The 26,851-nt window shown below is 47.4% G+C and overlaps 10 non-coding genes across 10 annotated transcripts; all 10 read right to left on the reverse strand.

Moving 5' to 3' along the window:
* Positions 1–4,861: 4,861 nt before the first annotated feature.
* Trnak-cuu (transfer RNA lysine (anticodon CUU)) lies at positions 4,862–4,934 on the reverse strand. Its single transcript has one exon. It is a non-coding gene; the product is annotated as a tRNA-Lys (tRNA).
* A 3,133-nt stretch (positions 4,935–8,067) lies between these two features.
* On the reverse strand, positions 8,068–8,140 carry Trnak-cuu (transfer RNA lysine (anticodon CUU)). The gene has a single exon. It is a non-coding gene; the product is annotated as a tRNA-Lys (tRNA).
* Positions 8,141–9,565: 1,425 nt separating this feature from the next.
* On the reverse strand, positions 9,566–9,638 carry Trnak-cuu (transfer RNA lysine (anticodon CUU)). The gene has a single exon. It is a non-coding gene; the product is annotated as a tRNA-Lys (tRNA).
* A 1,428-nt stretch (positions 9,639–11,066) lies between these two features.
* On the reverse strand, positions 11,067–11,139 carry Trnak-cuu (transfer RNA lysine (anticodon CUU)). Its single transcript has one exon. It is a non-coding gene; the product is annotated as a tRNA-Lys (tRNA).
* A 7,782-nt stretch (positions 11,140–18,921) lies between these two features.
* Positions 18,922–18,994, reverse strand: Trnak-cuu (transfer RNA lysine (anticodon CUU)). The gene has a single exon. It is a non-coding gene; the product is annotated as a tRNA-Lys (tRNA).
* Positions 18,995–20,437: 1,443 nt separating this feature from the next.
* Trnak-cuu (transfer RNA lysine (anticodon CUU)) lies at positions 20,438–20,510 on the reverse strand. Its single transcript has one exon. It is a non-coding gene; the product is annotated as a tRNA-Lys (tRNA).
* A 1,459-nt stretch (positions 20,511–21,969) lies between these two features.
* On the reverse strand, positions 21,970–22,042 carry Trnak-cuu (transfer RNA lysine (anticodon CUU)). The gene has a single exon. It is a non-coding gene; the product is annotated as a tRNA-Lys (tRNA).
* A 1,439-nt stretch (positions 22,043–23,481) lies between these two features.
* On the reverse strand, positions 23,482–23,554 carry Trnak-cuu (transfer RNA lysine (anticodon CUU)). Its single transcript has one exon. It is a non-coding gene; the product is annotated as a tRNA-Lys (tRNA).
* Positions 23,555–24,982: 1,428 nt separating this feature from the next.
* Trnak-cuu (transfer RNA lysine (anticodon CUU)) lies at positions 24,983–25,055 on the reverse strand. Its single transcript has one exon. It is a non-coding gene; the product is annotated as a tRNA-Lys (tRNA).
* A 1,437-nt stretch (positions 25,056–26,492) lies between these two features.
* Positions 26,493–26,565, reverse strand: Trnak-cuu (transfer RNA lysine (anticodon CUU)). The gene has a single exon. It is a non-coding gene; the product is annotated as a tRNA-Lys (tRNA).
* Positions 26,566–26,851: the final 286 nt, after the last annotated feature.

Consider the following 26,851-nt stretch of genomic DNA (forward strand, 5'->3'; position numbering starts at 1 on the left):
CCCCTAGCAAAAGGAGGAGGGATGCCCTGAGGGCGAGTGCTTTCAAGCTTTTCTTGAGGTTGCACATGGGCACCACAACCAGAACCGTAGATAAAAGCACTCAAACCGACTCTACCACTACGGATAGAGGAACACAAACGAGGCCTCTGGCAGTCACGCTCCCCTCCTCCCCAAGCAGGGAAACAAGGCCGACCAAAGACCTACGGCAACGGCATCCTGTACCAGAGACGGTGGCAGTCTCAGCAGAATTAAATATAACAACAAAACAACCAGTTCAAGAAAATAAAATAACTAGTTCAAGTGAACCAGATGCAATAAAAGATCCTGTAGTGAGACTGCCACCTGTCGATCCAGTCAGAGTCTATCCAAACCTTGAACTCACCATGCAACTGGCTAGGTTGGAGCAGCCGACTACCCTGACCACTGCCTTGAGACATGTGGTTCGGGTGGGACATGAATATGGACAGAGAGTCACCTTCTCGGTAATGGAGGCTGTGGACAGAATTCAACTCAAGTCAGTGAATCTCCCCACTGACTTCGGAGCCCTGCGTGACCTACTAAAGAAAGTCTTTGACAGACGTGGAGAAAAATTCGACCTGAATGAAATTTATCGACAAGCTGTTCTGGCAAATGGACGTATTACATTTGACTGGAACAAAACATGGCCTCATGACAGGATTCACACATACACTCCATAGACAACTACATGACGGAAATCACCATTGGCCAACTCAACACCCATAACAGCAGACTTGTCATGCAGGAGTTGCGAAGGGAAGTGGAGGAGAGGAGACTGGATGTGGTCTGCCTGCAGGAGCCGTACTCCCTAAACGGGAAGATAGCTTTCACAGCTGCGACCTGGCAAGTCGTCTGCAGAGGTGAAGACCCAAAAGCGGCAATTATTATCACTAACAAACTGATAAGGGCTACAGTTCTAACGCAGTTCACAACCAGCCACTGCAACGTCGTGGAGCTGCAATCTCCAGCAGGAGCTATTATTATGATCAACACATACTTTCAATATGGTGATGATATTGAAAGACACCTAGCTCATCTCACCACAGCCATCACGGCGTTGCGGGGGCAGAAAACATTTGTGACTGCCGATATGAATGCCAAATCCCCCTTATGGTACAGCGGCACCAGGGATCCCAATGGAGAGAAGGCAGAAGAAGCCATCATGGCCTTGCAGCTTGTAGTGGCTAACAAGCCAGGCAACCCTCCGACCTATGCAGCGGGAGGGGGCCAAGGCACAAACATCGACGTGACCCTGGCTACGCCAAACGCAGCATACCTAATCCAGCAATGGAAAGTAGTTGAGAATGCCACTACAAGTGACCACAATCTCATTACTTTCAACATAGGAGATGGCGAGAGCCGCTGGGCCATGGGGTGGGAAATACAATACAATTACAATAGAGCCGACTGGGAGAGACTTGCTGGGGAGTGCGACATTCCTCCAATATCAGAAGGTGACGACCACAGACACTTTGACGTTGACAACAGAGCCGAAGAACTGGTCTCAGTAATAACTCGAGCAGTCAAAGCAGCCGTACCTACTAGGAGGAGGGCCATGGCGGCCTCTCCATCACCATGGTCTGCTGAACTAGAGGAGATGCGCCGGTCGGTCAGAAGGCTCAGGAGGCACTACCAGCGCAGTGTCGTCTGGCAAGAAAGACAAAGATGGCTGCAGCTTTACCGGGAAGCCAAAGATAACTTCCAAAAACAGCTACGGGAAGTTAGAACAAAAAGTTGGGAACACTTTGTTCTGAACCAACTAGCATTAGACCCATGGGGAGTTCCCTACAGGCTTGTCCGGGAAAAGATCCGTTCTCCGATGGAGCTTTCAACCGTCAGGCATGGGGACCGGATGACGGGGTCTTGGCAGGAAACTGCTGAGGTCCTTCTCCACTCCCTGTTGCCTGATGATACAGCGGATGAGACAGATGAACAACGGCAGCTGCGGGAGAATAACAACAATGCGTATGAAAATGATATGGCAGTCTACCCATTCTCAGAAGAAGAGGTAGCTGGCCACATAAATTCCCTGAAAAGAGGAAAAGCTCCTGGGCCAGACGGTATTGTGGCGGAAGTGGTGCAATTCCTGGCCCCCCAGATAGTCGCCCCTCTAACTCACTTATATAACGAATGCCTCAGGCAGAAAAAGTTCCCTCGAATATGGAAGAGGGCAAATGTGGTAATTATAAAGAAAGGGGCTGACAAAGACCCAGCAGAAACCAAATCTTATAGACCTATCTGCCTGCTTGATCTGCTTGGGAAGATTCTGGAGAGACTTCTGGCTGATAGAATGGCGGCACACCGAGTGCTGTGCGGAATGAGCAACAGGCAGTTTGGCTTCAGGTCTGGACGATCGGCATCTGATGCAATCGCCCTGGCGGCCGAGGTCTGCGGCTCTACCCCGTACAAGTACGTTGTTGGCATCATGGTGGATATAAGTGGCGCCTTCGACAACCTGTGGTGGCCTTCGCTCTTCTCCTGCTTAAGGGAGAAGGAGTGTCCAGGGCCGCTATATGGCTGTCTGAGGAGCTATTGTGAAGATCGGGAGGTCTGGCTATCATCTGCTAGCACAAGAGTAAGGAAAACTATCACCAAGGGATGTCCCCAGGGTTCCGTACTGGGTCCGCTGTTCTGGGACATCCACATGGAACCCTTACTAGATACATTACAACAAAGTGACGAAGTGCTGGAGGTGATAGCTTACGCAGATGATCTCCTCCTACTGGTCGGCGGCCGTAGCCGAGAGGACATAGAGCCAAAGATCGAGAGAGCAACAAACACACTCCAACTGTGGTGCCGCAAGACAAAAATGACAATTTCACCGGCCAAGTCTACCTATCTTCTTCTAAAGGGACAATTAGCTCGTAACCCAACTGTTAGGATAGATGGAACACCAGTTCTCCGGCGACGTGAGACACGCTATCTAGGTATCATCATTGATGAAAGGTGGACTTTTAGTAGACACATCGAAACCGTAACTCAAAGAGCTTTACAGGTACTCAACAACCTCATCTCCATTGGGCATAAGCGGTTTCATCTTCCACCACATCTCATCAAACTCTATCATAACAGTATACTAACATCCATAGTGGGTTACGGATCCGGAGTCTGGGCACACAGGCTCACGAGGGTGGTGCCCGCCATGACAGTGAGGAGAGTGCAGAGAAATATGATCCTGAGATCAGTGGGGGCATACAGAACTACACCGGGAGGAGCCCTGTTAGTTATTATGGGGCTTTGCCCCCTGGATATCAAAATTCGGGAGCAGGCCGCTTGTTACTGGACTAAAAAGGGGAATTTGGAAAAAACCGAGGAAATTCTGGGCAGCAGGACAGAAAACAAAGTAGAAATTAGGAAAAAAGGGGAGCTGCTATGGCAACTTTCGTGGGAAACCGAAGAAACAGGGCGTCGTACCTTTGAGCTCCTACCAGATGTTAGGGAAAGGATGGAAATGTCACATTTCGATCCATCCCGGGGACTCATCCACTTCCTCACTGGACATGGACCGTACTCGACATATCTATGTCGATTTGGTAAAAAGGCGACACCTGCGTGTGACTGTGGTGTTCCGGAGGGTACTCCTGACCATGTAGTCTACGAGTGCCCCCTTTTCAATGATGTGGCCTCAGTACTGCGGGACCAACTACCACACAACGACACTTTTAGACTAATCAGACATCGCGACACTTTCGACATCATAAACAAACTGGCTAACGCGGTATCTCAGAAAGTCCTAAAGGACTACCTGAAAGACCTATAGTAGCACAAAAAGAGATAAACTAGGACACAGATTGAGTTTGATACCCTACTCCCAAACCGCCTGGGCGCGGAAAGGCCGACTTCCTCAGTCTGAATCCGCCGCGCCACAGGATTCTGGGGGGGTGGGGTGCAGCCTTACCAAACCAGACAACGCACCGGACTTGACATTAGGATAAGTTAGTTGTAGGACTTAGTTTTTAGATACTATTATTAGTAACCTGCAGCGATTACCATCTCGGCCTGCCCAGTGTCAGGGGCACGCTCATTGGGGTTAGCTCAATGAGCGAGGCTCTATAGTAGATTTATATAAATTAGCTGACACAACTGTAACGCTGTAGGATTAGTAACTAGTCTAAAGATTAAATGTTTGTAGTAGACTAACAATAATGTTGCCCATTGCTTACTGTTCACTTATATACTAACTAGTTACTACATAGAACTTAGAATTAGCTGCTAATTATCCTTGTATAACTAACTTGGCCCACTAATCAAATAAGGCAGTGGGCTAGATGTAAAATTAACATTGTTTATGGAAATAAAGAATTTTTTTTTTTTTTTTCGCCTTAATCACATCTGAGAGTAATTCTTAATAAAAGGCATGTCGCTAATTGTTCGTCATCACAGATACTGTTTGCTATACGGCCACGATGCGCAACTGATTTCCAAAATTCAAGTTCTTCCTTTGAGGATGGAACTCACGACCCTTGGTTTACTAGTCCAGTGCTCTACCACTGAGCTAAAGGGGCGCGTCGTAGCGGTACTTTTGCGTACTTCGTCCTTACGGTCATCTGGATCATCAGACTTCAGCTGACAACACTTCATATTACCGACTAATATTTGCAGCTATGGCGACCCATTACTGCTTGGCTACACATCGGACACGTAACCGATGTCCTCTCCAAACAACAACACTTGCATTTCAGAACATGTCTTTCACACATGTCTACAAAATCACATTCACCTTCAAATACAGTTTCCTTGCGACTGACAGAGACGTAGGCAAAGTTTAAAGTTGCTATTTCCATTACATCACGTTAATCAGAAAAACGGTAATTTACATCTGCAGCGGAACAAAATTCCGTTCCGCCCAGCGTGGGGCTCGAACCCACGACCATGTGATTAAGAGTCTCGTGCTCTACCGACTGAGCTAGGCGGGCTGCTTCGGTGAATACTTGCCGGGCAGCACGTCACACAGTACTCGTTTGGGTTGGGTGGTCCCATACAGAATCTCTCCATGCTGCCTAATGTCACGTACTTCACTTTTATTTCATAATCATTTCTGAGTGGTAAAGGAATTGCATGACAACCTGCAGAGCTGGTGGCGTCAAAATTAACACTCATACTTGATGTGACTCAAAAGGCGAACGAGTTACTTTCCGACGTTGTTTTAGATGTGGAAGTGCTGGTGGAAACTCGCGGTGACGGCACTCTGCCGACCATTTCGCTAGTTAACACCGGTCTTGTAGTGTGTGTTTCAAGCTCAAGAGCATCTCCAAGCAGAAAATGGTCAACAGCAACATTCAGACGGTTTCGTACTGCTCAAATGCTCCATTAAAACGGTATGTTTCTTATTCAGAAACGATAAAACACGAGCGTGACAGCATTAGATCCTGTAATCTTCAGATCCGAAGTCCGACGCCTTATCCAATTTTTTTTTTTTTGTTTTTTTTAGGGCCTCCCATCACCCCTTTTAGCCCATCCTTGCGCTCTCCATAATTCGCCTTCATCGGCGTCGGCTTCTCACGCCATGTACATAACCATAAACTGATGAGACAAAGTTAATCCCTTTATCGTGGAGAAACTAATGTACCCCTTCTTTGGGCTTATTGATAATGTGAAAAAAGAATGAAGTCTTCAGTAGGTAGAAACAGAAGTTATGTTCAGTTTGTTTCCTTCTTCATCGCTGTTTTTTGTTGTCACACTTAAAGCAAATAGGCTTCCTTGACAAAGAAACGTCAGAGGGCATTCCGAAACTGCCTCTTCTCTCTGAAAATGCTTAAAAAGCAAACCATATTCGGTGATAAGCAACTATTTATAATGGCTTCTTGAAAAATAAATTAATAAACGTTGAACTCAAAGAACGGCAATTCCGGTAAAAACTAAAATAATTTTTTTTTCCACTATTGTAAAGTAAGTTAGTAGTGGTGATCATTCTCTTACGTTTGTCTTCTGTGTCCGCAGATATTTCTTGTTAATTCTTTTACATCAAGGTCTTGATTAAAAAATTTGCGTATGTTTCTTTATATTTACTAGTCTTCAGTAACATGTGATGCTCAGTTAGCAGATAGATCCAAAAATCCTCTTGGCTTTTCTCTTCCGTCGTGAAGAGGTAATGTACCGTTGCCGCTTTCAGCCAATTGACTGCGTTGCGTTTCGTGTTAGGAAAGGTTACATCATCCGGTGTCAAAAAGTCCGCAGGCGTTATAGCGTTAGGTGACGTTCGAAGGATGAGTGCCAGCTTTCGTCGGACATTCAGCCATATATCTTTAACCTTGTCACACACGAAACGATGTTCTTCGTTATCAATTAAACTACACGTGGCACACAAAGGCAAATCCGCTAAGTGGATCGTATGAAGTTACGAGTTGGTTGCAACTTTCCTATTTACAACAAAGTACCATGTTGCTTTCAGATGAGTAGCTAAGTTACGGTTATGAATATTTGCCCATATCACTTTCCAGTTAGAACATGGATAGTTTTGTTCTATTTTGTCGTTCTTCTTTTCTCCCATCAATTTGCCATATATTTCTTTTACGTTTGTCATGTCTTTTTCCGGAATTCTTGAATGTAGATAGCTATATTCTATTAAAAACCATCGTAAATGGTAAAGTCCGCTCGGTATGTGTTGCACATTAATGGGTGGAGAGAGGTCATCTGGAGCTATTTCAGATAGCAAGTGCGCGGCGATACAGCTGCCGGATTGTCCCCATTGTTGAAACGTATTGGATATGAACAGAGAATGCGAATTTTTAGTAACATTCGTTAAGTTTAAGCCGCCATTACTAGTGGCGAGCGTCAGAGTGTAATACTGGATTTTAAATATGTGGCCACGGCTCACAAAATAGCCTATTGCTGACATAATTTGTTTGGCGATGCCGGCGGGTATTGGCAGTATCTGGGCGACATAATTGACTTTGGAAGTAATTGAGACGTTCGCTAAAGACACTCTCTGAATTTCATTTAATTGTCGAATACTATGTGTCCGTACACTAGCTCGTATGGTAGTTAGTACTTGTCTATAGTTGGCCGAAAATTCGATTTCTTCCTTTGAGGATGGAACGCACGACCCTTGGTTTACAAGTCCAGTGCTCTACCACTGAGCTAAAGGGGCGCGGCCTTCCATTAGGCCACACAGTCACTGACGACCAAGTGCAACTTGTATATGACTCATCTCGAAACGCTCACACCCCTGATAATTTGTGTTTTCGTTCTACACAGCCGCTGCCCTTGCTCTTTCCCACCCATTCGTTACATTCAACCTCTTACGTGACCGACCAAATATAGACTGGGAAACAAGACCACACACTTTGTGCATACGGAATCGAAGGCAGGGCGTGCCTCGCCGCATTTGCCACGATGGCCATTTGCTACTTCTGCAGAAGCGGCGGCGGCGGCGACTACGACGACGACGACGACGACGACGACGACGACGACGACCGCGAGAGGCTCTGACATATGTGAGAAATACATCTATAAAATGTAATTCAGACTGCCTCGTCCCACCTTATGCTGTACCGCTTTGGCAAAGGCTTTATCTGCGACATTCGCCTTAACCACATCTGAGAGTAATTCTTAATAAAAGGCATGTCGCTAATTGTTTGTCATCACAGATACTGTTTGCTATACGGCCACGACGCGCAACTGATTTCCAAAATTCAAGTTCTTCCTTTGAGGATGGAACTCACGACCCCTGGTTTACTAATCCAGTGCTCTACCACTGAGCTAAAGGCGCGCGTGCTAGCGGTACTTTTGCGTACTTCGTCCTTACGGTCGTCTGGATCATCAGACTTCAGCTGACAACACTTCATATTACCGACTAATATTTGCAGCTATGGCGACCCTTTACTGCTTGGCTACACATCTGACACGTAACCGATGTCCTCTACAAACAACAACACTTGCATTTCAGAACATGTCTTTCACACATGTCTACAAAATCACCTTCACCTTCAAATACAGTATCCTTGCGACTGACAGAGACGTAGGCAAAGTTTAAAGTTGCTATTTCCATTACATCACGTTAATCAGGAAAATGGTAATTTACATCTGCAGCGGAACAAAGTTCCGTTCCGCCCAGCGTGGGGCTCGAACCCACGACCCTGCGATTAAGAGTCTCATGCTCTACCAACTGAGCTAGTCGGGCTGCTTCGGTGAATACTTGCCGGGCAGCACGTCACACAGTACTCGTTTGGGTTGGGTGGTCCCATACAGAATCTCTCCATGCTGCCTAATGTCACGTACTTCACTTTTATTTCATAATCATTTCTGAGAGGTAAAGGAATTGCACGACAACCTGCAGAGCTAGTGGCGTCAAAATTAACACTCATACTTGATGTGACTCAAAAGGCGGACGAGTTACTTTCCGACGTTGTTCTAGATGTGCAAGTGCCAGTGCAAACTCGCGGTGACGGCACTCTGCCGACCATTTCGCTAGTTAACACCGGTCTTATAGTGTGTGTTTCAAGCTCAAGAATTTCTCCAAGCAGAAAATGGTCAACAGCAACATTCAGACGGTTTCGTAGTGCTCAAATGCTACATTAAAACGGTATGTTTCTTTTTCAGAACTGATAAAACACGAGCGTGACAGCATTCGAACCTGTAATCTTCAGATCCGAAGTCCGACGCCTTATCCATTAGGCCACACAGTCACTGACGACCAAGTGCAACTTGTATTTGACTCATCTCGAAACGCTCACACCCCTGATAATTTGTGTTTTCGTTCTACACAGCCGCTGTCCTTGCTCTTTCCCACCCATTCGTTACATTCAACCTCTTACGTGACCGACCAAATATAGACTGGGAAACAAGACCACACACTTTGTGCATACGGAATCGAAGGCAGGGCGTGCCTCGCCGCATATGCCACGATGGCCATTTGCTACTTCTGCAGAAGCGGCGGCGGCGACGACGACGACGACGACGACGACGACGACGACCGCGAGATGCTCTGACATATGTGAGAAATACATCTATAAAATGTAATTCAGACTGCCTCGTCCCACCTTATGCTGTACCGCTTTCGCAAAGGCTTTATCTGCGCCATTCGCCTTAATCACATCTGAGAGTAATTATTAATAAAAGGCACGTCGCTAATTGTTCGTCATCACAGATACTGTTTGCTATACGGCCACGACGCGCAACTCATTTCCAAAATTCGACTTCTTCCTTTGATAATGGAACTCACGACCCATGATTTACTAGTCCAGTGGTCTACCACTGAGCTAAAGGGGCGCGACTTGCGGTACTTTTGCGTACTTTGTCCTTACGGTCGTCTGGATCATCAGACTTCAGCTGACAACACTTCATATTACCGACTAATATTTGCAGCTATGGCGACCCATTACTGCTTGGCTACACATCCGACACGTAACCGATGTCCTCTCCAAACAACAACACTTGCATTTCAGAACATGTCTTTCACACATGTCTACAAAATCACCTTCACCTTCAAATACAGTTTCCTTGCGACTGACAGAGACGTAGGCAAAGTTTAAAGTTGCTATTTCCATTACATCACGTTAATCAGAAAAATGGTAATTTACATCTGCAGCGGAACAAAGTTCCGTTCCGCCCAGCGTGGGGCTCGAACCCACGACCCTGCGATTAAGAGTCTCATGCTCTACCAACTGAGCTAGCCGGGCTGCTTCAGTGAATACTTGCCGGGCAGCACGTCACACAGTACTCGTTTGGGTTGGGTGGTCCCATACAGAATCTCTCCATGCTGCCTAATGTTTTCCTAACGTCACACTCGTCACGTACTTCACTTTTATTTCATAATCATTTCTGAGAGGTAAAGGAATTGCATGACAACCTGCAGAGCTAGTGGCGTCAAAATTAACACTCATACTTGATGTGACTCAAAAGGCGAACGAGTTACTTTCCGACGTTGTTTTAGATGTGCAAGTGTCAGTGGAAACTCGCGGTGACGGCACTCTGCCGACCATTTCGCTAGTTAACACCGGTCTTGTAGTGTGTGTTTCAAGCTCAAGAGCATTTTCAAGCAGAAAATGGTCAACAGCAACATTCAGACGGTTTCGTACTGCTCAAATGCTACATTAAAACGGTATGTTTCTTTTTCAGAACTGATAAAACAAGAGCGTGACAGCATTCGATCCTGTAATCTTCAGATCCGAAGTCCGACGCCTTATCCATTAGGCCACACAGTCACTGACGACCAAGTGCAACTTGTATATGACTCATCTCGAAACGCTCACACCCCTGATAATTTGTGTTTTCGTTCTACACAGCCGCTGCCCTTGCTCTCTCCCACCCATTCGTTACATTCAACCTCTTACGTGACCGACCAAATATAGACTGGGAAACAAGACCACACACTTTGTGCATACGGAATCGAAGGCAGGGCGTGCCTCGCCGCATATGCCACGATGGCCATTTGCTACTTCTGCAGAAGCGCCGGCGGCGACGACGACGACGACCGCGAGTGGCTCTGACATATGTGAGAAATACATCTATAAAATGTAATTCAGACTGCCTCGTCCCACCTTATGCTGTACCGCTTTGGCAAAGGCTTTATCTGCGCCATTTGCCTTAATCACATCTGAGAGTAATTCTTAGTAAAAGGCATGTCGCTAATTGTTCGTCATCACAGATACTGTTTGCTATACGGCCACGACGCGCAACTGATTTCCAAAATTCGACTTCTTCCTTTGAGGATGGAACTCACGACCTTTGGTTTACTAGTCCAGTGCTCTACCACTGAGCTAAAGGGGCGCGTCCTAGCGGTACTTTTGCGTACTTCGTCCTTACGGTCGTCTGGATCATCAGACTTCAGCTGACAACACTTCATATTACCGAGTAATATTTGCAGCTATGGCGACACATTACTGCTTGGCTACACATCTGACACGTAACTGATGTCCTCTCCAAACAACAACACTTGCATTTCAGAACATGTCTTTCACACATGTCTACAAAATCACCTTCACCTTCAAATACAGTTTCCTTGCGACTGACAGAGACGTAGGCAAAGTTTAAAGTTGCTATTTCCATTACATCACGTTAATCAGAAAAAAGGTAATTTACATCTGCAGCGGAACAAAATTCCGTTCCGCCCAGCGTGGGGCTCGAACCCACGACCCTGAGATTAAGAGTCTCATGCTCTACCGACTGAGCTAGCCGGGCTGCTTGGGTGAATACTTGCCGGGCAGCACGTCACACAGTACTCGTTTGGGTTGGGTGGTCCCATACAGAATCTCTCCATGCTGCCTAATGTTTTCCTAACGTCACACTCGTCACGTACTTCACTTTTATTTCATAATCATTTCTGAGAGGTAAAGGAATTGCATGACAACCTGCAGAGCTAGTGGCGTCAAAATTAACACTCATACTTGATGTGACTCCAAAGGCGAACGAGTTACTTTCCGACGTTGTTTTAGATGTGCAAGTGCCAGTGGAAACTCGCGGTGACGGCACTCTGCCGACCATTTCGCTAGTTAACACCGGTCTTGTAGTGTGTGTTTCAAGCTCAAGAGCATTTTCAAGCAGAAAATGGTCAACAGCAACATTCAGACGGTTTCGTACTGCTCAAATGCTACATTAAAACGGTATGTTTCTTTTTCAGAACTGATAAAACACGAGCGTGACAGCATTCGAACCTGTAATCTTCAGATCCGAAGTCCGACGCCTTATCCATTAGGCCACACAGTCACTGACGACCAAGTGCAACTTGTATATGACTCATCTCGAAACGCTCACACCCCTGATAATTTGTGTTTTCGTTCTACACAGCCGCTGCCCTTGCTCTTTCCCACCCATTCGTTACATTCAACCTCTTACGTGACCGACCAAATATAGACTGGGAAACAAGACCACACACTTTGTGCATACGGAATCGAAGGCAGGGCTTGCCTCGCCGCATTTGCCACGATGGCCATTTGCTACTTCTGCAGAAGCGGCGGCGGCGACGACGACGACGACGACGACGACGACGACCGCGAGAGGCTCTGACATATGTGAGAAATACCTCTATAAAATGTAATTCAGACTGCCTCGTCCCACCTTATGCTGTACCGCTTTGGCAAAGGCTTTATCTGGCGTGGGACCTGTCGTCTCGCAGTGCGTTTTGGCGTTAGCGTTGGCGTTGGCCAGCCCGCGCCAGCGCGCCGTAAGGCACAGGGGCTCGCACTGGGGCGTATCGCTTCCAGTCGGACGTGCCCACAGGGGAAGTGATGCGTCACATATAGCCTCTGCTTCTCAAGTGGCTCTTTCCGCCTTCAAGTGGTGCCAGACGTTAAGCTCGGCATTTCTCGGGCTTGCCCGGGGGTGCCTTGCGACAAAAGGAAGAGCTGCGACCCAACCCGATGCGAAAGCGAAGGGTGCGTGGCACAGGGGGAGCTGTGTCAAGGGACGAACATCTGTCCCTTTCTGTTGGCAGGGCCCAGACCAACAGGAGCTCTGCATACCGGCGACTTCGTTTGTCGGCGTGGGATCGCGGCGCGAGTCGGCAAGGGTGCCTCGCCGCGCCCCTGGGTAACCGGGGCGTGTTCTGCCAAACCCAGAAGGTGGTGACATCGCCTGGGCCAGGTTAACTGGGTCCAGACCGCCGAACGTCTGGGGGACCGGCCCGCCACCTGAGTAGGAGTGGGTCCTTGGCCGTAAGGTGGAAACTCGGGCTAGTAGGCGGCGAAGGGCGAGAGGTGCATCCGCCTCTCCGGAGTGCGGGGTGCAGTTGCCGGGGAGCGTCGCGTGAAATCGCCGATGACGGAGCCATCGATGGGGACCAGTGCGCTGGCGACGGCGCGCTGAACCCGGCAGCTCGGGAGTGCCCTTGACCTTGGGGCGAGGTCGGTGGGCGAGCTGCAAGAAGTCCCCCCCCCATGCCAGAGGAGCCGGTCCGGGGCAAGAGACGGGCTCCCATCATTCTTTTATCACTCGTATAATCATGGCGACAACCGATACGAGTGACTCGAGTGCGCCTCAACGGGCTTCTTTTGCGCCGCCTGATCCCTCTCCTCAGGATGAGTCGGGACAGGCCGAAAATGAAACTGTGACGCAGAGATTAGCACGAATCACGTTGCTCATGGAGCAAAACATTAAAAACGGAAAGATAAGTCAAGCAGGACTCTCAACAATTAAAAATGAATTGGGTGCATGGGCCATTGCCCACGCAAAGTTGGAAGGAAGGGTGGAAGAATTAGAAAAAGAAATCAATCGATTGAGGAAACAACCAGTTAAAACCTGGGCTGCCGTGGCAGCGCAAGCTCCCACGAAGCCCAAAACGACCAGAGATACCATAGATAAGGTGACTAAGAGGCCAGATACGGCAGTCTTCTTGAGGACCCTGCCGGGCCAAGACACAAGTGTCAAAAGAATCCAGGAGCTATTTACGACTACTGTGGACCCTGTAAAAGAGAAAATAAAGATCAAAATAATCAAACCTAGCAAGAATTCAGTAATAGTGGAAGTCGCATCCGAAGAGGATAAAGAAAAAATATTGAACAACCACAAATTAAATTCAGTAATTAAGTGTGAGCCTCCAAGGAAAAGGAACCCTCTCGTGATTCTGTACGACGTTCCAACAGTAATGACCAATGAAGAGTTATGCGACACAATCAGAAAACAAAACTTTGAGCATCTGAGTGAAGAAGAGTTCAAAGACTGTTTTAAACTCAGATTCAAGACAGGTCCACGGGGTCGAGATGTGGTACATCACGTCGCTGAGGTTACAGCGCGGATGTGGAAAAGCATTACGACAATGGGCAAAATATATGTTGGCTTTCATGCCATCAACACTAGGGACTATGTCGTGGTACCTCGTTGCCACAACTGTGGCGACTTGGACCACATTCTCAGGCTGTGCACCAGGGAGTCGGCCTGCACAAAATGTGGAGAGAACGGTCACAACCGTAAAGACTGCAAGGCAGCGGCAATCTGCATACCATGCAGGAACCGAGGCAAGAAATCATGCGGAGCCACAGGTCGAAACTGCCCAACATACAGGATGCTTGAACAAAGACTGATTTCCAGGACTGATTATGGGTGAGCCCGGCATACTGAACAGGATGCCGAAACATAAGTCCCCGAGCAAAAGGAGGAGGGATGCTATGAGGGCTAACAAGTTTAAGTTGTTCTTAAGGTCGCTTACGAGCACCGAGAAAACTGAAAATAGAGCCACACAGACTGAGATCTATATCATAAATATGGCAATACAGACAGACCCCCCCATAGCTGCAGCTCCCTCCTCCGAAAGCCGGGGAGCAGAGCCGACAGAACACCAGAAACGGCAAGGGCATCCTGTGGCTGTGGCAGTTTCCAGAAAGGAGCAGAAAAATGTCATTCAACCGATACAGGAAAACTTGATAACCAGTAGCTCTAGTACAAGTTCTCCCACACAGGGTACTCCAGTAGTTAGACTACCACCTGTGGACCCTGTAAGAGTGTACCCCAACTTGGAGTACACCATGCAACTAGCAAGACTTGAGCAGCCGGCTACCCTGACCACTGCCCTGAGACATGTGGTTCGTGTAGGACACGAAGAGGGACGAAAGATAACCTTCTCGGTGATGGAGGCTGTGGACAGAATTCAACTAAAATCAGTGAATCTCCCCACTGACTTTGGAGCCCTGCGAGACTTGTTAAGAAAGGTGTTTGAAAGAAGGGGCGAGAAATTCGACCTAAACGACATCTATGAACAGGCAGTTTTGGCGAATGGACGAATTGCGTTCGACTGGACTAAGACCTGGCCACATGACCGAGTACACACCTACTTTCCATAATGACCAAAATAAACATAGGACAACTAAACACTCATAATAGTCGACTTGTGATGCAGGAACTGCGAAGGGAGGTGGAGGAGAGGAGATTGGATGTGCTCTGTCTGCAGGAGCCGTACTCCCAAGCTGGGAAAGTCGCATTTGCTGCCGCCACATGGCAAGTAATAAGCAGAGGAGAAGACCCAAGGGCGGCAATTATAATTACAAACAAACTCGTGAGAGTAACCACACTCTCTCAGTTTACAACTCCCCATTGCAACGTCGTGGAGCTCCAATCTCCAGCAGGAATCATCACCATCATTAATATGTACTTCCAGTATGGAGATGACATTGAAATACACCTAGACCACCTGATGAGGGTGACCACGGCGTTGCGGGGAAGGAAAATTGTAATAACAGCTGATATTAATGCCAAGTCCCCCCTATGGTTCAGTGGCACAAGAGACGCAAATGGAGAAAAGGTGGAAGAATACATTATGGCGTCGCAACTCGTGGTGGCCAACAGGCCTGGTAATCCTCCTACCTACACGGCAGGAGGAGGGCAGGGTACAAATATTGATGTCACTCTCGTGACACCAAATGTAACAAACATCATACAAAATTGGAAAGTACTAGGAAACGCCACCACTAGCGACCATAACTTAATAACTTTCACAGTAGGGGAGAGAGAGTGCCGCTGGGCCATGGGGTGGGAAATACAATTTAACTACAGGAAAGCTGACTGGGAACGCCTGGCGAGGGAGTGCGACATTCCTCCATTACCGGAAGATGACATACAACAAGACATAAACGTAGACAACAGAGCAGATGAACTAGTAACTGCAGTAACCAGGGCGGTGAGGGCTGCTGTACCGATCAGGAGGAAGGCCATGGCGGCTTCTCCGTCACCGTGGTCGCCTGAACTGGAAGATCTACGCCAATCTGTCAGGAGGCTAAGGAGGCACTACCAGCGCAGTGTCGTCTGGCAGGAGAGACAAAGGTGGCAATTGCAGTACAGGGAGGCAAAACAGAGGTTCCAGAGTGAACTACGCGAAGTCAGAAGGCGAAGCTGGGAACACTATGTGCTCAGCCAGCTAGCACTGGATCCATGGGGACTCCCCTATAAATTAGTCAGGGAGAAAATCCGCTCTCCTATGGAGCTATCTACAGTCAGGCACGGGGACAGGATGACGGAGTCCTGGCAGGAGACTGCTGGGGTCCTCCTCCGGTCCCTGCTGCCTGATGACAATGCGGATGGGGAGACAGAGGGACAACGGCAATTGCGAGAACAAGACCGTGAAATATATAATAATGACACGGCGGTCTACCCCTTCTCAGAAGAGGAGGTGGCGACCCACATAAAGCAACTTAAAAGAGGCAAAGCTCCTGGGCCAGACGGCATTGTGGCGGAGGTGGTGCAATTCCTGGCACCCCAGCTGGTTGCCCCGCTTACCCACCTCTATAATGAGTGCCTGAGGCAACAACAGTTCCCAAGAAGGTGGAAAACTGGGAACGTCGTCATCATTAAGAAGGAACCGGACAAGGATCCTGCAGAAGTAAAGTCGTACAGGCCGATCTGCCTGTTAGATTTGTTTGGAAAAATCTTGGAAAAACTGCTGGCTGACAGATTGGCAGCACATAGAGTATTGTGCGGGATGAGCAGCAGGCAATTCGGTTTCAGGCCGGGGCGGTCGGCATCTGATGCAATCGCCCTGGCGGCCGAGGTCTGTGGCTCGACCCCGCACAAATACGTGGTGGGCATCATGGTGGACATCAGTGGCGCCTTCGACAACCTGTGGTGGCCCTCGCTCTTCTCCTGCTTGCGGGAGAAGGAGTGTCCAGGGCCGCTATATGGCTGCCTGAGGAGCTACTGTGAGGATCGGGAGGTCTGGCTATCATCCCCTAGCGAAAGGGTAGGGAAAGCTGTCACGAAAGGATGTCCCCAAGGATCGGTCCTAGGGCCGCTCTTTTGGGACATCCACATGGAGCCATTACTAGACAGCCTGCAACGAAGTGAGGATGTGCTAGAGGTGATAGCCTACGCTGATGACCTCCTCCTGATGGTCGGTGGCCGTAGCCGAGAGGACATAGAACCTAAAATAGAGAGAGCGTTAGACAGACTCCTACAGTGGTGCCACACCACGAAAATGACCATATCACCAAGCAAATCGACATACTTACTACTTAAAGGACAACTAATCAGGAACCCTACGGTCAGAATTGATGGCACACCGGTACTGCGAAGACGAGACACACGTTACCTAGGAGTCATCATTGATGAGAAATGGAACTTCGGAAAACACATTGAAACTCTAATCCAAAAAGCTCTGCAAATATTAAACAACCTCATTTCCATAGGACACAAAAGATTTCACCTACCTCCACATCTCATTAAACTTTATCACAATAGTATCCTAACTTCAGTAGTGGGTTACGGCTCCGGGGTCTGGGCGCACAGACTCACGAGGGTTGTGCCCGCCATGGCAGTGAGAAGGGTTCAGAGAAGCATGGTTCTAAGATCTGTGGGCGCTTATAGAACATCTCCAGGAGGGGCCCTATTAGTCATAATGGGGCTCTGCCCACTTGACATCAAGATTAGGGAGCAAGCAGCCTGGTATTGGGCAAAAAAAGGGAACCAGGGGAAAATAGAAGAAATCATGGGTGTGAGGGTAGAGGACAAAAGGGGGATTAGAAGAAGGGGGGAATAACTTTGGCAGGGGTCCTGGGAGACAGAAGAAACCGGTCGCAGAACCTTTCAGTTCTTGCCGAACGTGAGGGAGCGCTTAGAAATGAAGTACTTTCAGCCAACACGGGGACTGATCCATTTTCTCACTGGTCATGGACCCTACCCGACATACTTATGTCGGTTTGGGAAGAGGGCTACGCCCGCGTGTGACTGTGGCGCGCCGGAAGGCACTCCGGATCATGTGATTTACGAGTGCCCTCTCTTCAATGATGTAGCGACTACACTTCGAGACGGACTACCGAACCATGACACGTATCAACTCCTCAGACGTGAAGACACTTTTCAGATGATTAATACTCTGGCCAACGAGGTATCACGGAAAGTGTTAAATGAATATCTGAGGGAGATAAACTAAGAATGCGAAAATGAACACCGATATTGTCTAGATCCCTTTTCCCATACCGCCAGCGCGCGGACTGGCCGACTTCACATCACAGTTGGGATCCGCCACGCGCAGGATTAGGGGGAGGAGGGGTTAATCTCACCGACTTAGAGATGCACCGGATTTGACTTAGGATAAGTTAGTTTCGTAGGACTTAGAATAGGATATTATGTTAGGTTATGGAACTGCAGCGAGTTAACATCTTGGCCAGCCCAGTGCCGGGGGCAAGCTCTTTGGGGTTAGCTCGAAGAGCAAGGCTTGCAAAGTAGGTTTATATATTCTACTGGACATATGTGACGCTGCAGGTGTAGAAATTAGCAATTAGTGACAGTAATAGTTTCTTAAGTAGTAGGGATAGTTAGTATAGTGCCCATTGTTGTAGTAACCTGTAGCACATCATATTTTGTAGCATGCTGCATGAAACAATAATAAATGTATTAATATTACGACCCACTAATGCTATAAAGGAAGTGGGTTAATATTGTATAATTATTATTATTGATGATGAATAAAGGTTTATTTTTTTTTTAAAAAAAAAAAAAGGCTTTATCTGCGCCATTCGCCTTAATCACATCTGTGAGTAATTCTTAATAAAAGGCATGTCGCTAATTGTTCGTCATCACAGATACTGTTTGCTATACGGCCACGACGCGAAACTGATTTCCAAAATTCGACTTCTTCCTTTGAGGATGTAACTCACGACCCTTGGTTTACTAGTCCAGTGCTCTACCACTGAGCTAAAGAAGCGCGGCCTAGCGGTACTTTTGCGTACTTCGTCCTTACGGTCGTCTGGATCATCAGACTTCAGCTGACAACACTTCATATTACCGACTAATATTTGCAGCTATGGCGACCCATTACTGCTTGGCTACACATCTGACACGTAACCGATGTCCTCTCCAAACAACAACACTTGCATTTCAGAACATGTCTTTCACACATGTCTACAAAATCACCTTCACCTTCAAATACAGTTTCCTTGCGACTGACAGAGACGTAGGCAAAGTTTAAAGTTGCTATTTCCATTACATCACGTTAATCAGAAAAACAGTAATTTACATCTGCAGCGGAACAAAATTCCGTTCCGCCCAGCGTGGGGCTCGAACCCACGACCCTGAGATTAAGAGTCTCGTGCTCGACCGACTGAGCTAGCCAGGCTGCTTGGGTGAATATTTGCCGAGCAGCACGTCACACAGTACTCGTTTGGGTTGTGTGGTTCCATATAGAATCTCTCCATGCTGCCTAATGTTTTCCTAACGTCACACTCGTCACGTACTTCACTTTTATTTCATAATCATTTCTGAGAGGTAAAGGAATTGCATGACAACCTGCAGAGCTAGTGGCGTCAAAATTAACACTCATACTTTATGTGACTCAAAAGGCTAAAGAGTTACTTTCCGACGTTGTTTTAGATGTGCAAGTGCCAGTGGAAACTCGCGGTGACGGCACTCTGCCTACCATTTCGCTAGTTAACACCGGTCTTGTAGTGTGTGTTTCAAGCTCAAGAGCATCTCCAAGCAGAAAATGGTCAATAGCAACATTCAGACGGTTTCGTACTGCTCAAATGCTACATTAAAACGGTATGTTTCTTTTTCACAACTGATAAAACACGAGCGTGACAGTATTCCAACCTGTAATCTTCAGATCCGAAGTCCGACGCCTTATCCATTAGGCCACACAGTCACTGACGACCAAGTGCAACTTGTATATGACTCATCTCGAAACGCTCACACCCCTGATAATTTGTGTTTTCGTTCTACACAGCCGCTGCCCTTGCTCTTTCCCACCCATTCGTTACATTCAACCTCTTACGTGACCGACCAAATATAGACTGGGAAACAAGACCACACACTTTGTGCATACGGAATCGAAGGCAGGGCGTGCCTCGCCGCATTTGCCACGATGGCCATTTGCTACTTCTGCAGAAGCGGCGGCGGCGACGACGACGACGATGACGACGACGACGACCGCGAGAGGCTCTGACATATGTGAGAAATACATCTATAAAATGTAATTCAGACTGCCTCGTCCCACCTTATGCTGTACCGCTTTGGCAAGGGCTTTGTCTGCGCCATTCGCCTTAATCACATCTGAGAGTAATTCTTAATAAAAGGCATGTCGCTAATTGTTCGTCATCATAGATACTGTTTGCTATACGGCCACGACGCGCAACTGATTTCCAAAAATTCGACTTCTTCCTTTGAGGATGTAACTCACGACCCTTGGTTTACTAGTCCAGTGCTCTACCACTGAGCTAAAGAAGCGCGGCCTAGCGGTACTTTTGCGTACTTCGTCCTTACGGTCGTCTGGATCATCAGACTTCAGCTGACAACACTTCATATTACCGACTAATATTTGCAGCTATGGCAACCCATTACTGCTTGGCTACACATCTGACACATAACCGATGTCCTCTCCAAACAACAACACCTGAATTTCAGAACATGTCTTTCACACATGTCTACAAAATCTCCTTCACCTTCAAATACAGTTTCCTTGCGACTGACAGAGACGTAGGCAAAGTTTAAAGTTGCTATTTCCATTACATCACGTTAATCAGAAAAACAGTAATTACATCTGCAGCGGAACAAAATTCCGTTCCGCCCAGCGTGGGGCTCGAACCCACGACCCTGAGATTAAGAGTCTCATGCTCTACCGACTGAGCTAGCCGGGCTGCTTGGATGAATGCTTGCCGGGCAGCACGTCACACAGTACTCGTTTGGGTTGGGTGGTCCCATACAGAATCTCTCCATGCTGCCTGATGTTTTCCTAACGTCACACTCGTCACGTACTTCACTTTTATTTCATAATCATTTCTGAGAGGTAAAGGAATTGCATGACAACCTGCAGAGCTAGTGGCGTCAAAATTAACACTCATACTTTATGTGACTCAAAAGGCTAACGAGTTACTTTCCGACGTTGTTTTAGATGTGCAAGTGCCAGTGGAAACTCGCGGTGACGGCACTCTGCCTACCATTTCGCTAGTTAACACCGGTCTTGTAGTGTGTGTTTCAAGCTCAAGAGCATCTCCAAGCAGAAAATGGTCAACAGCAACATTCAGACGGTTTCGTACTGCTCAAATGCTACATTAAAACGGTATGTTTCTTTTTCACAACTGATAAAACACGAGCGTGACAGTATTCCAACCTGTAATCTTCAGATCCGAAGTCCGACGCCTTATCCATTAGGCCACACAGTCACTGACGACCAAGTGCAACTTGTATATGACTCATCTCGAAACGCTCACACCCCTGATAATTTGTGTTTTCGTTCTACACAGCCGCTGCCCTTGCTCTTTCCCACCCATTCGTTACATTCAACCTCTTACGTGACCGACCAAATATAGACTGGGAAACAATACCACACACTTTGTGCATACGGAATCGAAGGCAGGGCGTGCCTCGCCGCATTTGCCACGATGGCCATTTGCTACTTCTGCAGAAGCGGCGGCGGCGACGACGACGACGACGACGACGACGACGACGACGACGACGACGACCGCGAGAGGCTCTGACATATGTGAGAAATACATCTATTAAATGTAATTCAGACTGCCTCGTCCCACCTTATGCTGTACCGCTTTGGCAAGGGCTTTGTCTGCGCCATTCGCCTTAATCACATCTGAGAGTAATTCTTAATAAAAGGCATGTCGCTAATTGTTCGTCATCATAGATACTGTTTGCTATACGGCCACGACGCGCAACTGATTTCCAAAAATTCGACTTCTTCCTTTGAGGATGTAACTCACGACCCTTGGTTTACTAGTCCAGTGCTCTACCACTGAGCTAAAGAAGCGCGGCCTAGCGGTACTTTTGCGTACTTCGTCCTTACGGTCGTCTGGATCATCAGACTTCAGCTGACAACACTTCATATTACCGACTAACATTTGCAGCTATGGCGACCCATTACTGCTTGGCTACACATCTGACACGTAACCGATGTCCTCTCCAAACAACAACACTTGCATTTCAGAACATGTCTTTCACACATGTCTACAAAATCACCTTCACCTTCAAATACAGTTTCCTTGCGACTGACAGAGACGTAGGCAAAGTTTAAAATTGCTATTTCCATTACATCACGTTAATCAGAAAAACAGTAATTTACATCTGCAGCGGAACAAAATTCCGTTCCGCCCAGCGTGGGGCTCGAACCCACGACCCTGAGATTAAGAGTCTCATGCTCTACCGACTGAGCTAGCCGGGCTGCTTGGGTGTATACTTGCCGGGCAGCACGTCACACAGTACTCGTTTGGGTTGGGTGGTCCCATACAGAAACTCTCCATGCTGCCTAATGTTTTCCTAACGTCACACTCGTCACGTACTTCACTTTTATTTCATAATCATTTCTGAGAGGTAAAGGAATTGCATGACAACCTGCAGAGCTAGTGGCGTCAAAATTAACACTCATACTTGATGTGACTCAAAAGGCGAACGAGTTACTTTCCGACGTTGTTTTAGATGTGCAAGTGCTAGTGGAAACTCGCGGTGACGGCACTCTGCCTACCATTTCGCTAGTTAACACCGGTCTTGTAGTGTGTGTTTCAAGCTCAAGAGCATCTCCAAGCAGAAAATGGTCAACAGCAACATTCAGACGGTTTCGTACTGCTCAAATGCTACATTAAAACGGTATGTTTCTTTTTCACAACTGATAAAACACGAGCGTGACAGTATTCGAACCTGTAATCTTCAGATCCGAAGTCCGACGCCTTATCCATTAGGCCACACAGTCACTGACCACCAAGTGCAACTTGTATATGCTCATCTCGTAACGCTCACACCCCTGATAATTTGTGTTTTCGTTCTACACAGCCGCTGCCCTTGCTCTTTCCCACCCATTCGTTACATTCAACCTCTTACGTGACCGACCAAATATAGACTGGGAAACAAGACCACACACTTTGTGCATACGAAATCGAAGGCAGGGCGTGCCTCGCCGCATTTGCCACGATGGCCATTTGCTACTTCTGCAGAAGCGGCGACGACGACGACGACGACGACGACGACGACGACCGCGAGAGGCTCTGACATATGTGAGAAATACATCTATAAAATGTAATTCAGACTGCCTCGTCCCACCTTATGCTGTACCGCTTTGGCAAAGGCTTTATCTGCGCCATTCGCCTTAATCACATCTGAGAGTAATTCTTAATAAAAGGGATGTCGCCAATTGTTCGTCATCACAGATACTGTTTGCTATACGGCCACGACGCGCAACTGATTTCCAAAATTCGACTTCTTCCTTTGAGGATGCAACTCACGACCCTTGGTTTACTAGTCCAGTGTTCTACCACTGAGCTAAAGAGGCGCGGCCTAGCGGTACTTTTGCGTACTTCGTCCTTACGGTCGTCTGGATCATCAGACTTCAGCTGACAACACTTCATATTACCGACTAATATTTGCAGCTATGGCGACCCATTACTGCTTGGCTACACATCTGACACGTAACCGATGTCCTCTCCAAACAACAACACTTGCATTTCAGAACATGTCTTTCACACATGTCTACAAAATCACCTTCACCTTCAAATACAGTTTCCTTGCGACTGACAGAGACGTAGGCAAAGTTTAAAGTTGCTATTTCCATTACATCACGTTAATCAGAAAAACAGTAATTTACATCTGGAGCGGAACAAAATTCCGTTCCGCCCAGCGTGGGGCTCGAACCCACGACCCTGAGATTAAGAGTCTCATGCTCTACCGACTGAGCTAGCCGGGCTGCTTGGGTGAGTACTTGCCGAGCAGCACGTCACACAGTACTCGTTTGGGTTGGGTGGTCCCATACAGAAACTCTACATGCTGCCTAATGTTTTCCTAACGTCACACTCGTCACGTACTTCACTTTTATTTCATAATCATTTCTGAGAGGTAAAGGAATTGCATGACAACCTGCAGAGCTAGTGGCGTCAAAATTAACACTCATACTTGATGTGACTCAAAAGGCGAACGAGTTACTTTCCGACGTTGTTTTAGATGTGCAAGTGCTAGTGGAAACTCGCGGTGACGGCACTCTGCCTACCATTTCGCTAGTTAACACCGGTCTTGTAGTGTGTGTTTCAAGCTCAAGAGCATCTCCAAGCAGAAAATGGTCAACAGCAACATTCAGACGGTTTCGTACTGCTCAAATGCTACATTAAAACGGTATGTTTCTTTTTCACAACTGATAAAACACGAGCGTGACTGCATTCGAACCTGTAATCTTCAGATCCGAAGTCCGACGCCTTATCCATTAGGCCACACAGTCACTGACGACCAAGTGCAACTTGTATATGACTCATCTCGTAACGCTCACACCCCTGATAATTTGTGTTTTCGTTCTACACAGCCGCTGCCCTTGCTCTTTCCCACCCATTCGTTACATTCAACCTCTTACGTGACCGACCAAATATAGACTGGGAAACAAGACCACACACTTTGTGCATACGGAATCGAAGGCAGGGCGTGCCTCGCCGCATTTGCCACGATGGCCATTTGCTACTTCTGCAGAAGCGGCGACGACGACGACGACGACGACCGCGAGAGGCTCTGACATATGTGAGAAATACATCTATAAAATGTAATTCAGACTGCCTCGTCCCACCTTATGCTGTACCGCTTTGGCAAAGGCTTTATCTGCGCCATTCGCCTTAATCACATCTGAGAGTAATTCTTAATAAAAGGGATGTCGCCAATTGTTCGTCATCACAGATACTGTTTGCTATACGGCCACGACGCGCAACTGATTTCCAAAATTCGACTTCTTCCTTTGAGGATGCAACTCACGACCCTTGGTTTACTAGTCCAGTGTTCTACCACTGAGCTAAAGAGGCGCGGCCTAGCGGTACTTTTGCGTACTTCGTCCTTACGGTCGTCTGGATCATCAGACTTCAGCTGACAACACTTCATATTACCGACTAATATTTGCAGCTATGGCGACCCATTACTGCTTGGCTACACATCTGACACGTAACCGATGTCCTCTCCAAACAACAACACTTGCATTTCAGAACATGTCTTTCACACATGTCTACAAAATCACCTTCACCTTCAAATACAGTTTCCTTGCGACTGACAGAGACGTAGGCAAAGTTTAAAGTTGCTATTTCCATTACATCACGTTAATCAGAAAAACAGTAATTTACATCTGCAGCGGAACAAAATTCCGTTCCGCCCAGCGTGGGGCTCGAACCCACGACCCTGAGATTAAGAGTCTCATGCTCTACCGACTGAGCTAGCCGGGCTGCTTGGGTGAATACTTGCCGGGCAGCACGTCACACAGTACTCGTTTGGGTTGGGTGGTCCCATACAGAAACTCTCCATGCTGCCTAATGTTTTCCGAACGTCACACTCGTCACGTACTTCACTTTTATTTCATAATCATTTCTGAGAGGTAAAGGAATTGCATGACAACCTGCAGAGCTAGTGGCGTCAAAATTAACACTCATACTTGATGTGACTCAAAAGGCGAACGAGTTACTTTCCGACGTTGTTTTAGATGTGCAAGTGCTAGTGGAAACTCGCGGTGACGGCACTCTGCCTACCATTTCATTAGTTAACACCGGTCTTGTAGTGTGTGTTTCAAGCTCAAGAGCATCTCCAAGCAGAAAATGGTCAACAGCAACATTCAGACGGTTTCGTACTGCTCAAATGCTACATTAAAAAGGTATGTTTCTTTTTCACAACTGATAAAACACGAGCGTGACAGTATTCGAACCTGTAATCTTCAGATCCGAAGTCCGACGCCTTATCCATTAGGCCACACAGTCACTGACGACCAAGTGCAACTTGTATATGACTCATCTCGTAACGCTCACACCCCTGATAATTTGTGTTTTCGTTCTACACAGCCGCTGCCCTTGCTCTTTCCCACCCATTCGTTACATTCAACCTCTTACGTGACCGACCAAATATAGACTGGGAAACAAGACCACACACTTTGTGCATACGGAATCGAAGGCAGGGCGTGCCTCGCCGCATTTGCCACGATGGCCATTTGCTACTTCTGCAGAAGCGGCGACGACGACGACGACGACGACGACGACGACCGCGAGAGGCTCAGACATATGTGAGAAATACATCTATAAAATGTAATTCAGACTGCCTCGTCCCACCTTATGCTGTACCGCTTTGGCAAAGGCTTTATCTGCGCCATTCGCCTTAATCACATCTGAGAGTAATTCTTAATAAAAGGGATGTCGCCAATTGTTCGTCATCACAGATACTGTTTGCTATACGGCCACGACGCGCAACTGATTTCCAAAATTCGACATCTTCCTTTGAGGATGCAACTCACGACCCTTGGTTTACTAGTCCAGTGTTCTACCACTGAGCTAAAGAGGCGCGGCCTAGCGGTACTTTTGCGTACTTCGTCCTTACGGTCGTCTGGATCATCAGACTTCAGCTGACAACACTTCATATTACCGACTAATATTTGCAGCTATGGCGACCCATTACTGCTTGGCTACACATCTGACACGTAACCGATGTCCTCTCCAAACAACAACACTTGCATTTCAGAACATGTCTTTCACACATGTCTACAAAATCACCTTCACCTTCAAATACAGTTTCCTTGCGACTGACAGAGACGTAGGCAAAGTTTAAAGTTGCTATTTCCATTACATCACGTTAATCAGAAAAACAGTAATTTACATCTGCAGCGGAACAAAATTCCGTTCCGCCCAGCGTGGGGCTCGAACCCACGACCCTGAGATTAAGAGTCTCATGCTCTACCGACTGAGCTAGCCGGGCTGCTTGGGTGAATACTTGCCGGGCAGCACGTCACACAGTACTCGTTTGGGTTGGGTGGTCCCATACAGAAACTCTCCATGCTGCCTAATGTTTTCCGAACGTCACACTCGTCACGTACTTCACTTTTATTTCATAATCATTTCTGAGAGGTAAAGGAATTGCATGACAACCTGCAGAGCTAGTGGCGTCAAAATTAACACTCATACTTGATGTGACTCAAAAGGCGAACGAGTTACTTTCCGACGTTGTTTTAGATGTGCAAGTGCTAGTGGAAACTCGCGGTGAC

The sequence above is a fragment of the Schistocerca gregaria genome, unplaced genomic scaffold (assembly GCF_023897955.1).
Source record: "Schistocerca gregaria isolate iqSchGreg1 unplaced genomic scaffold, iqSchGreg1.2 ptg000066l, whole genome shotgun sequence".
Classification (NCBI taxonomy): Eukaryota; Metazoa; Arthropoda; class Insecta; order Orthoptera; family Acrididae; genus Schistocerca; species Schistocerca gregaria.